Below are 11961 nucleotides of genomic sequence, written 5' to 3' on the forward strand. Positions count from 1 at the left end.
AGGAGAAAAAATAACAGTCACTATGTATATAGCCAGTGTTGACAGGTCAGCATATTTCTTTCCAGTCTTTTTTCTTTGCATTTGCACAAGTTGGAGTGTTAGAGTCTAAACAGCCCAGGCCTGAACACTGACACTGTGTCACTTAAGCCTCAGTACCAGAGAGACACCACCCTCTCCCTGGCTGTTGGAAGTGAACGGGGATGATGGGTGGCTGTCAGGTATTGGCAACAGGGCATATGCAAAATGTGTCATTTATGTTTTACTCAGAAGGAAAGGCTCAGAAAAGTGGTGACTTAGCCAAGGTCACACAGTTAGGAAATGGCCATGCCAGGATTAGGGCCCAGGTAGACTGACTTGTACAGCAGCTCAGCCCCACCCCAGCCTGGTGCTACAACAGCATCAGGATAGGGACAAGGGAATCCCTGCTCACCAGCCTTCCCTCTCCACACATTCTACACATTGAAGACCCCAGGGCCACCAACAGAGCCTTCTTTCAGGCCAAGGGGGGTGGCCCAAGCTTGCTGCTTCCTCCCCCTCCAACTTGGCAGAAAAGCCTTTTTGTTGTAGCTCACACAGAGCCCATTCTCCAGCTCATAGGAAGGAATGGCTAGCTTCCTGTTCATCCACAGCTGCCCAGGCCACGATGGGCTCCTCCATAAGGTCCCAGAAGAAGATCCCCTCTGCGTCCTCCAGTCCTGCTTTTGGGGCCTTAGGCTGCCAGATTTTGTCCCACCCCCACCCAAAACAATTCTATAAACCACACAAGCGGGGAGGGGACAGCCACCTCTTGGCTATCTCAGAAAATGCTGGGGATCCTGGATCTCAAGGCACCCCAAGGGCACAGAGGTTCCACCCTCAGTCCACTGCTCAAGTGGCCTCTTGATCCACAAAGTATGGGCAGAGGCCCCTGCCAGACAGCTTGCCCTGCCTCAGATGTCCTCTGCACTTTCTTGCCTCCAGGCCTTTGCTGATGCTGTTCCCTCCCCTTAGAAAACCCTTCTCTGCGCATCTCATCCTGTCCAAAGGGCAGCAGTCTTTCAAGCCAATTTATGGCTGGCAGTTTCCAGATTCCTGCCCCCTCCTCAGGGTAGTTGTTTCCTTCCTCCCCTGGCTCACCCAGGACTATGTCTCGGCTCTGAACCAGGCCTGCCCATTGTTACAGGCATCCAGACACTGACCATTGCTCTGTCATCCATGGGCTGTCAGTGTCTCCTTGGGCATGTCAGCCTATCCCCCTGAGTCCAGGCCCCCCTATCTATAGAATGGGCCAATAGCCATGCCTGTTCCACGTGGTCATGAGGCTTGATCAAACTGCTGGCTTAGAAACACTCTTGGCTTGCAGGAGGCTCTCAAGAGTTGGTTGCAAGTATCCCTATTTTAAGTGCAGGTGAGTACTGGCTCAGTGTCCAATTTCCTGTTTGTAGGAAAGTCAACCAGCCCAAGGACAGGTGCCTGGGAGAAGGGACATTCCTGTCCCACCCGCTCCCTGCCAGCTGCTAAGGCCTGCTCTGCCCCAGCCCCTCCCACACCCACAGCACGTGCCCCTCTACCCAGACCCCGGGCTCCAGGCTCAGGTTTCCCCTCCAAGTGCCCAAAATCTCCTGCCCCTACATTTTTCACCCACCTCAGTTTTCACCAGAAATAGCCTATAACCCCCCACCCCCATTCACTTACAGCCAAACTAACAGGCCCCTCCCAACACAGATCACAGCATGGTTTCTTAATGCAGTAAACTGAATTTCACTAATTGTTCTGAGTCAGTGGAAAGTGAAAGGCAACTTCACCCCAATGATTTTATCAAAACAATGAGCAGCATAATCCTAAAACCCATAGACACAGCAGATCTCCCTCCCTTTACAGATGGGGGTACGGAGGCCTGGAGAAGTGGGTGATTTGGCCATGGCCACTCAATGCATCTTTTTATCCTCAGGCAGAACTGTCCTCTGCCCTCCCCACCCTCTCCTAGAGCCTCCCTCATCTGCTCTTCAGAAGATTAATCCAACTTTTCTGAGGACATTTCTGTGTTTATGTGGCTCAGTTTTCAAAAAGAGCTCTGCCCTGGCAGCCCCCTCCCTCTGCCAGGAGAACCCATTTTCCTGGAGGATAAACCCTCCCTTCCTCCATCTCAGTCCATGGATGCTGGCGGAGTTGACTCCACCCACTTGGTAACTGGATGGGCTTGTGACCCAGGACCAGCCAGCCAATCAGTGCCCCAGTGCATGGTTCGGGGTGGGCAGGAAACTCAAGTGAGACCAATCAGTCCCTCCCTGTGACTTTTTCTGGAGTCTCTGGGAGGGAGAAACCTTGTGTCTGCTGGGATTGCTGAGCTGCTGCGATGTACTGTTGATGATCATCTTGCCACAACACTGAGAGAGCCTGCCTCAGAGAGAAGCCAGCACAGAGGAAAATGGAGCCTTGAAGAGACAAAGAGATTTTAGAAAACATCATTTTGAGCACCCAGATCCAGCCATACCTGAAGCTGAGGGCCCTAGGCTTTCAGTTACATGTACTTATAAACTCCTTTTATTTCTTAAGCCAGTGTGAGTTGTTGGGTTTTGGTTTTGTTTTGAAATGTTGATCTTAACTGATGTCCTAGGGTATCCTGACTTCCAAACTTGTGCCTGGCTTAGTGAGTATTTTGTTGACCATCTAGGACTCCTTAGGACCCTACAAAACCCAGGACATCCATCTCTTCAAACCTCAAATGTTTATTGAGAAACAGGGCTCACTCTGGGGCCCTGGCACTACCCCAGCCTTGACAATGCTGCCTAAAACATCAGAGAACACCTAGGTCTTCACAAGAGCCCCTATAGCCAAATGGGGGCAGCTGGTGGGTGGGAAATCCAGGCAGAGGGGGTCACCGAGTTAATTGTTCCATGAGATTTTTTCAGATTGTGCAAAATAACACATGCTCAGCCATCGTAGACAATGAGGAAGCCACAGAAAAGCCAAAAAAGACTGAAAAATGCTAGCAATCTACTCTTCTGACCAAACATCTTTCACATTTTAATGTAAATCCTCCAGGCTTTTCCATATGAATATATACATATATATATATTACTATGTTGATGTTGCCCTTGGTAGAATGCTGTGGCATTACAGCTCACAGCAACCTCAAATTCTTGGGCTTAAGTGATTCTCTTGCCTCAGCTTCCCAAATACCTGGGACTGCAGGTGCCTGCCACAATGACCGGATACTTTGTTGTTGTAGTTGTCATTGTTGTTTGGCAGGCCCAGGCCAGGTTTGAACCCGCCACCTCCAGCGTATGTGGCTGGCGCCCTAGCTGCTGAGCTACAGGCACTGAGCCAATACATTTTATTTTTTATTTTTATTTTTTTAAGTGAGTCTCACTATGTCACTCTCAGTAGAGTGCGATGGTGTCACAGCTCACAGCAACCTCTAACTCTTGGGTTTAAGCAATTCTCTTGCCTCAGCCTCCCAGGTAGCTGGGACTATAGGCGCCTGCCACAAGGCCTGGCTATTTTTTGTTGCAGTTGTCATTGATGTTTAGCTGGCCTGGGCTGAGTTCGAACCCACCAGCTTTGGTATATGTGGCTGGTGCTGTAAGCACTGTGCTACGGGCACTGAGACTATATTTTATTTTTTAAAAGTGGGTTTGTACTAGGCATATTGTTTTCTCTTCTGCCTTTTTCATTTCATATAGCATGAAATTTGGATGCGAAATTGTAGGATGCAGAGGACTTTCACTTTTTACTTTATTTGTTGCTTGAATTTTTATGAGCATGTATTATATGCCCATAATGATAAAATGAGTAAACAGTACAAGTCCTCACTTAACATTATCAACAGATTTTTGGAACCTGCAATTTTAAGTGAAATGACATGCTATGTAATGAAAACAATTTTACCATAGGCTGGTTGATAGAAACAAGAATTGTTTTTTTTAACAATTTCAACAAGAGTTCCTTTTTGTTTAAAGTCACAGTTTCCAAGAAACTATTGATGGCCAGGCATGGTGGCTAATGCCTATAATCCTAGCACTCTAGGAGGCAGAGGTGAGTGGATCCCCTGAAATCAGGAGTTTGAAACCAGCCTGAGCAAAAGTGAGACCCCTATCTCTACTAAGAGTTAGAGAAAAAACAATAGAGAAAAAAAAAAAAAAAAACAGCCAGGCACTGTGATGGGTGCCCGTAGTCCCAGCTACTCTGGAGGCTGAGGCAAGAGTATCACTTGAGCCCAAGAGTTTGAGGTTGCTGTGAGCTAAGACGCCAGGGCACTCTACCCAAGGCACAGAGTGAGACCCTGTCTCAAAAAAAGAGAAACTATTAATGACGTTAAGTGAGGACTTACCCTATTCCATGTCCATCTTTTCCTACAACATCCTTTTGGTGGATACATTCTATGGACACCTGGAGTTACTTTAACCCATGGCAGAATGATTACGATAATATCTGGAAATGCCCATAATTATCACAAATGATCCTTTGGAAGTCACACTAAGCCAGACCTCATATACCTTACGTCTCACAAAGGAGTTTTGTTCGCACTCAGAGGAGCCCAAAGCTCAGAGAGGTGAAGGAACTTGCTTAAGGCCACACAGCAAATCAGTGCTGGAGCTTGGACTCAAGCACACAGCTGCTTCTGATCCCAAAATTCATGCTCTTCACCTTTCATTTACTCAATGAACAGTTACTGATGTCAGGGGGCCAATCAGGAGTCCGGCTGTGACTGACACGGTGGTTCTCCCTCATGGCATTGCATTCCAGGCAGAGGGAATAGCAAACAGAGATTTTGAGGCTGGGCCAGGCCTGGCATGCTTGAGGGACGGAAAGGAGACAAGCAGGAAGTGACAGGGGTAGGATGGGGAAAAGGAGTAGAGCCAAGCCACGTGGTAAGGAATTGGAGTTGTATTTTAAGCGGCAGGAAAGGCGACGACATGATCTAATTTATTTCTCTGGCTACTGTATGTTTTGATAAACTACCTTTGCAAGCATCCAGGAGCTTTGTCTTCAGAGAGAGTCCTAGAAGTATATTTGCCAGTCCACCATGTCCTGGGGTTTATATTACATATTGACCAATTGCCCTCCAGAAAGAAAGTGGGGTCTGTTCCCAGACCTCCCCATGGTGGCTGAGGGCCCATCCCCACCACCACCACCAGGTATGAGGTCATCTTTATCAACATGTTTGTTTACAATCATAACAATGCTTTGTTGATTTTATGTGCAGTTCTTTGATTGCCACTGAGTTTGAATAGTATTATTTCATGTGTTATTCATTAACCGTTTGGGGTTTGGGGGTCTTGTAAGGGGAGGGGCTAATGGCCTGCTCATCCTCTTTGCCCATTTTTCTTTTGAGATGTTTCTTCTTATTGATTTGTAGAAACTCTTTATAGTGTGAGGAAGTGGACCCTTTGTTAATCAATACATTTTAGACCTTTAGATAGGGCTTAGTCCAAGCCCCTGGGGAACAGATGGGTAAACTGAGGCACAGACAAGAATGAGGACTGACCCTGGTCAGTTTTCTCAGTTCTCTGGAGCCATGCTGGTTCCAGGAGGAAGCCTTGGACAACTAGAAAGATTCCCCTCCCTTCTTCAACCCCTTCTGGTGTCTATAGGGTCCTCTCCATGCCCCCACTTCCAATTTCCTACTAAAGCCTCTGATTCAGTTCCCAAAGGAGGGGAAGACATTCTGCAGACAACTGCCTCTGTGTGCAGATGCCTACAGCGAGGAAGGGGTCCCAGAAAGCAGAGCTTTGTTTCCTGGGGTGGGGAGAGGAGGAAGGAGCTGTCCTCCCTTGTCCCCAGATACCAGGAGGAACCACAGGATTTAGTTAGGAGGCTTGCTGCACGCATGGCCTGTGCCAGTGATCTGTCCTAGATGGTGCAGGCTACAGGCGCAGGCCTTTGAACGTTAAAGGAGCCTCAGAGAAGGGGCAGTGCCTGAACCCAACAAAGTCCCAGATCAGGGCTCAAAATCCTGGACTGCAGCCCAGCTGTGACTGGGCAACTTACTCGAAGATGAGGATCCAGTTCCCGGAATTGGTGCTAAGAATCGGGGAAACAACAGACTAAAGTATGTGCCGACATCTCTGTAATGAAAAGTTCATGATCTTCAACAGAGTAGCTATTTCAAGAAGTCAACTGATGAATTGGCAGATACATTTAAAGGGCTGTTTGACGATCTTCTGCAAGAGACATATATCTTAAGTATTTTGTCAGGTATCTTAAGTATTTTGTCAGTTGAGCCCCTCCATTCCAGAAACCTAATTAGTCACCCGAGTCTCAGGCCTGGTGATAGATCATAGCAGGATGTTGGAAAGATTTTCAGGCTTTTTATTCTGTGCCTCACCCGGCTACTGTTACTGTTCCACCCAACTAGAAAAGCAGTAAGAATCTGTGACTAGGAGAAGGTGAGAATAAAACTAACATCTTTTTTAATTTGAAGAAATGATCTGGGCAGTCACCTGGGGCTATTGAGGAATAGGATGTTAATGGAACAGACAAATTGAGCTAGATTAAGGCCAAGTAGCCTCAAAAGGTGGGGTTTTTTAGTGTTTTGGCAGTGTTGGTGAGGAAAGGCCATTTTAGTCTTTGATGTTATAAAGCCTTAATAAATAACTCTCATAGCCACTGTCAAAAAAAAAAGCATGTGCAGATGTGAGGTTCTGCTGACTGCGGTGGCATCAGCACCCATCCTCCCATCTCTTGGCTACATGCCTTGATTTTCCCCTGAAAGCCACAGCTCCTCAATGCTGAGTTCATGAGTTGTAGAAAAGCGGCTCCTCCCCACAGCTCCAGCAGCAGATGGGACACAGGTGGTGACAGGCACTTAGCCCCAACTTCATCCCCATCAGGGAAGGGCAGTGGTACAAGTCATCTCTGGCCTTTGTTGTCTTGAAATGAGTATCACACGAGGGAACAGAGCCACAAGATAGAAATATGACATTGTTTCAGCCCCTGGATACAGCAGACCTGAGGTCAGTGCCCCTTACTCTTTTGCAAGAGCCAATAAATACCATCCTTTGGGTCAGTCCCATTTGAGTTGGAATTTCTGTGATTCGTAAATGCAAAAAATACAACCAAACATAACTGTCCCTTAATCCGGTCCTTTCATTTTTGTCATCCAAGTCTGGAGCTCAAGGAGGGGAACAGACCTGTCCCAAGTCACATAACAAGCCAGCATCTGAGCTAGAGCTCTGGACCCAAACACACCCATTCCAGTCACACTGCCTTGCTCACCTGGGTTTGCTGGTTTATACAATGTGCAGCCCTCAGTCTCTCTCCTTCACTGCCATGTGCACTTGCAAGTAAATAAATGGCTTTGCAAATATGGGTCTTGTTTGGTTTCATAAACCAATCAGGCAGAGTTTGGAAATTGATACTTGGAAAGTATTAATTTCCAAGAAATGGGTTCGAGGATATGAAGGCTAGGATAAAAAAAAATGGGGAAAGCTTTATGCACAAAAATGTTCATTCAGCTTTATTTGCAATGAGAGTAACTAGAAACAACCAATCCAATAATGAACTGATTAAATACGTGTGTCATATTCTTTGATGAGGTATCTTGCAACAAGTGTTCAGATGGCAATTCTGGAAATGGTTCGTGCAGCAACATAAAAATGGATTTGATACAACTCTGAGGGAGAAAAAAGAGGATAGACATTGAACAATGATGGTTTTTTAAGTGCAAATGAGTAGGAAGGAAACTGGGAAGAAAAAGGGCTGGCAGTGTTAGATTCTGCATGAGATGTGATGGGATAATGGCTGGCTTTTCTTCTTTCTTTGATCTTTTCCAAACTATTAATAATGGGCATTTGCTGCTTTTACTGTGAGAAATGTCCACTTGTTTTGTTTTTAAATTACAATTAGGCCTTTCATACAGACATATAAACAAAAAGATGCTTTCATTCTTTCATGAAACAAAACAACATAAATACTTTGACATATGAATAAAAATAAAACAAAAAGAGGCCAGGCAGGATGGCTCTCACCTATAATCTCAGCATTTTAGGAGGCTGAGGCAGGAGGATCACTTGAGGCCAAGAGTTTGAGACCAGCCTGAGCAACATAGTGAGACCCTATCTCTATAAAAAGCAGAGAAAATTTCCAGGGGTGGTGGCATGTGCCTGTAGCCCCAGTTACTTGGGAGGCCGAGGTGAGATTATCACTTGAGCCCAAGAAGAACAATAAACACAGATATTATTGAGGACCGAAGCTCTCAGGGTGGCCAATCAGTGCTTCGCATGGTCAATCACAGAGGCTTTTGGTGGGGGCAAGAGGGACTAGAGAAGGGCTACATGGTCTGAGTCCTACAGGATGAAATGGAGGGAGAAGGATAAGGACAAGCATGATAGGAGGAACAGCACAAACCAGTGCACAGAGGCTGGAAGGACTGGGGGATTCGAGGCCTGGCCATGACACAGTGCTGTGGGTTTGTCAGAAACGCTGGGATATGTAAAGTTAGGCCAGAGGACTGGGGGTCTTCAAGGCTGTGCAAGCCCCCAGGCCACCCCCAAGTTCCTTCCCAGATGCGTGCAACACAGCCCTGGGTGGAATCTGCTCCCTGAACATCTTGCTGGGGCAGCCAAGGAGAGAGATTGGGAAGGAGGGAGACCCCAGCACCCTGCAGGAGTGGCCAGGTGAAGGTTCTTGGGCTGCATGCGATGCCAGGTGGCCACTAGGACAGGAGGGCTCTGCTGGAGCCTGACAGAGGACAGAGGGGAAAGGAGAAGGGAAATTAGACCCACTTGGAGCCTTCAAAGCAGCCGGTCTACTTACCTGGATGGGCAAACTGAGATCCAAGTGGAAGTTCATGACTTGTCAGGGACATTCAGAGAGGGAGTAGCACAATTAGACCCAGACGTGGTCTCTGGCCACTAGAGGAGGGGACAGGTGACAGCATCACTCTTCATTACTCAAGTGCAATATGCATACAGTCTGTGTTTAAAATGCAAACATTATAAAGAAGGCTGAAACCCAGATCCTCTCTCATTCCTAAAAGGTAACTGCTGTCTCAGTGTGGAATACATTTTTCCAGACCCTGTCTATTCATTTACATATTACTACATGTGTATTCATAACATACATGGTGTTTGCTTTGTGACGGATTTGTTTGCTTAACATACATGTCATCATGTCATGTGCAGTGTCCTGCAACTAATTTTTTCATCCAGTATTATATCCTGGACATCTTTCCGGGTCAGCACCTAAAGATCTACCTCATTCTTTCAACTACTACCTGTTTTGTGTTGTAAAGATTACCAGGTGTAAAGGTTGCAATTTCTCCCTTCCTCACTAAGTATACAAGAAGGCATCCCACCTCCTTTGTACATAGGTGGGGGCCAAATGATTAGGTCTGGCCAATGGGCTGTGAGTAGAAGTGACAAGGGCCACTTCTGGTGAGAGACAGCTAAAAGACAGGTGAGTTTCAACCTCTTTCTCTTTCCCCGTAGCTGCTTCCCTTGTCCCCTGATCCCCGAAACCTCTTTTTGAGATGGGAAAGCATTCTGAGATAGAAGAGCCTGCCTCAGCCTGAGTCCCTGAGTGACTGTATGGAGAAGACCCCAAACTGCAATGGCCACACAGCCCGACTGAAATAAAACTTGGCATGTTACATCACGGAGATTTCAGAGTTCAGTTGTTTCTGCAGCATAACGCTGCCTATACTGACTGATACAGTTATGGGTATGGTAGGTTTTTCAAACAGTTCCCTCTGCTGAAGGGTTGGTTGCTCCTGTTAACAGACAATGGTATAATTAGTATTCCTGAACATGCCTTCTTCTGCATTTCTCCAGGTTTCTCTCCCTTGGCCTCCCTATATGCATCTCTGATCTGCTCAACTGGCTGAGGAGCCTGGGCCTATGGACTACATTTCCCAGGGGCCCTTGCCCTGTGGTTTCTGGTTGGGTTTCACAGGGCAGCACTGGCAAGAGCCTAGAAGGCTGGAGGTCCCTGCTCCCCCTGCTTCAGCATAGAGTCTGGCAGTGGCTGTGCCTTCCGTGAATACAGCTCCAAGCAGGCAGACCTTTGCCATGGCCGGGTAAGGCTCTTCCCTCCACCTGCCCTCTAGGCTTGGGGTGACAGTAGCACCCACCATGCTGGTCTGGTACCTTGACATCCCTCGCAGGGTCTGGTGATCTGCTTTTTTGTTTGGCTCATCTGGAGTGAGTTCTGTATCCTGCCAGGGCTCTCACTGACACAGCTGCAGAGAAGATGAAATTCCCAGCCCCCTAGAAATAAGTGTTGTCAATTTTAACACAAGCTTCCCAACTGTCCTTCTGCAGGTCACAATAGCACTTGCCTGACTAGGGCGGGGTGGCTCTGTGGCAAGATTGGGGTGTGGGGGGCGGCGCCTGTAGCTCAGTGAGTAGGGCGCCGGCCCCATATACCAAGGGTGGCAGGTTCAAACCCAGGCCCGGCCAAACTGCAACAAAAAATAGCCGGGCATTGTGGCGGGCGCCTGTCATCCCAGCTGCTTGGGAGGCTGAGGCAAGAGAATCGCGTAAGCCCAAGAGCTGGAGGTTGCTGTGAGCCGTGTGACGCCACGGCACTCTACCGAGGGCAGTAAAGTGAGACTCTGTCTCTACAAAAAAAAAAAAAGATTGGGGTGTGGGGCTTCCTCCATGGGGCCAGGGGTCTGACCTCTGAGAAGCAACCTCTGGCTCTGAGAGAGCAGTCTGGCCAGTGCACAGTCCCCACACTGGGGCATCTGGGGTGACCTCTAGCCAGACCCTTGCCCAGAAGCACCTGAGGGACGTCACTGCAAGCCACTACCAGTCACTGCCAACTGAGCCAGCACTTCCCCCATCCTGAGAGGCAGGCCAGAAACCTGACAAGCGTGTTTTCACCAACCTGAGAGTTTCGGCCCTCTCTGGGGACTGTTTGTGTTTCGGGTCATGTAGCTGGCTGTCCCCGCCCCCTTCTTTCCTCTGCCAAATTGACATTCCCAGGCTGCCAGGCCTCCGGGAAGCTGGCAGTTTCCCACCCTGAGCTGCCCAGTGGGAATCTCCTTTTCCTATTCCAGGCACTTCCACATCCTCCGGAAAATTTCATCCTCTCATCCAGCCTAGCAAATGACACGCACTGCGTCCATCTCAGAGATAAGGAGTTGAGGCCCAGCAAGGGGTAACAGCTTGCCCAAGGTCACACAGCAAATGACGGGCTAGGGCAACATGAAAGCTGACCCCAAGCCCAGTAGGTATCTCCCCACTCACATGCATTCTCCTCTCCTCCAGACTCAACCACGAGACAGGGATCGGGCCTGGTTGACAACCTCCCTGTCCAAGTCATTCATTCATTCCACAAACACTGTACTCTCATTTATGAGCTTGCCAACGGCCAGGGTTGCACACTATGGCCCTCTGACCAAACCTGGCCCACTGCCTCCTTTTGTAAACAAAGTTTTATTGAAGCACAGTCACTCCCATTCATTTGAGTACTATCTGTAGCCACTTTCCGCTACCAGGGTAGAGTTTAGTCATAACAAAATCCATCTGGCCCCCAGACCTGAAAATTTTACAGTCTGATTTCTTACAGAAAAAATTTATGGAAGAACCAGGGCAGCGCCTGTGGCTCAGTGAGTAGGGCGCTGGCCCCATATACCAAGCATGGCGGGTTCAAACCCGGCCCCAGCCAAACTGCAACAAAAAAATAGCCGGGTGTTGTGGCGGGCGCCTGTAGTCCCAGCTACTCTGGAGGCTGAGGCAGGAGAATCGCCCAAGCCCAGGAGTTGGAGGTTGCTGTGAGCTGTGTGATGCCACGGCACTCTACCAAGGGTGATAAAGTAAGACTCTGTCTCTGCAAAAAAAACTTATGGAAGAACCAATTAGGACTTCCTAGGCCCTTTTGTCTTTTTGAGCTCTTCCTTTTTCTTTCTTTTTTTTTTTTTTGGAATTTTTTTTATTATTATTATTAAATCATAGCTGTGTACATTAATGAGATCATGGGGCACCATATACTGGTTTTATAGACCCTTTGACACATTTTCATCACACTGGTTAA

The 11961-nt window shown here is 47.9% G+C and overlaps 1 long non-coding RNA gene across 1 annotated transcript; it reads right to left on the reverse strand.

Moving 5' to 3' along the window:
• Positions 1-7464: 7464 nt before the first annotated feature.
• On the reverse strand, positions 7465-10178 carry LOC128594253 (uncharacterized). The gene is made up of 3 exons (XR_008382523.1): positions 10071-10178; positions 8740-8837; positions 7465-7597 (listed from the first exon to the last, which is right to left on the reverse strand). It is a non-coding gene; the product is annotated as an uncharacterized LOC128594253 (long non-coding RNA).
• Between the last annotated feature and the right edge of the window lie 1783 nt (positions 10179-11961).

Source organism: Nycticebus coucang, chromosome 2, assembly GCF_027406575.1.
Source record: "Nycticebus coucang isolate mNycCou1 chromosome 2, mNycCou1.pri, whole genome shotgun sequence".
NCBI classification, from domain to species: domain Eukaryota; kingdom Metazoa; phylum Chordata; class Mammalia; order Primates; family Lorisidae; genus Nycticebus; species Nycticebus coucang.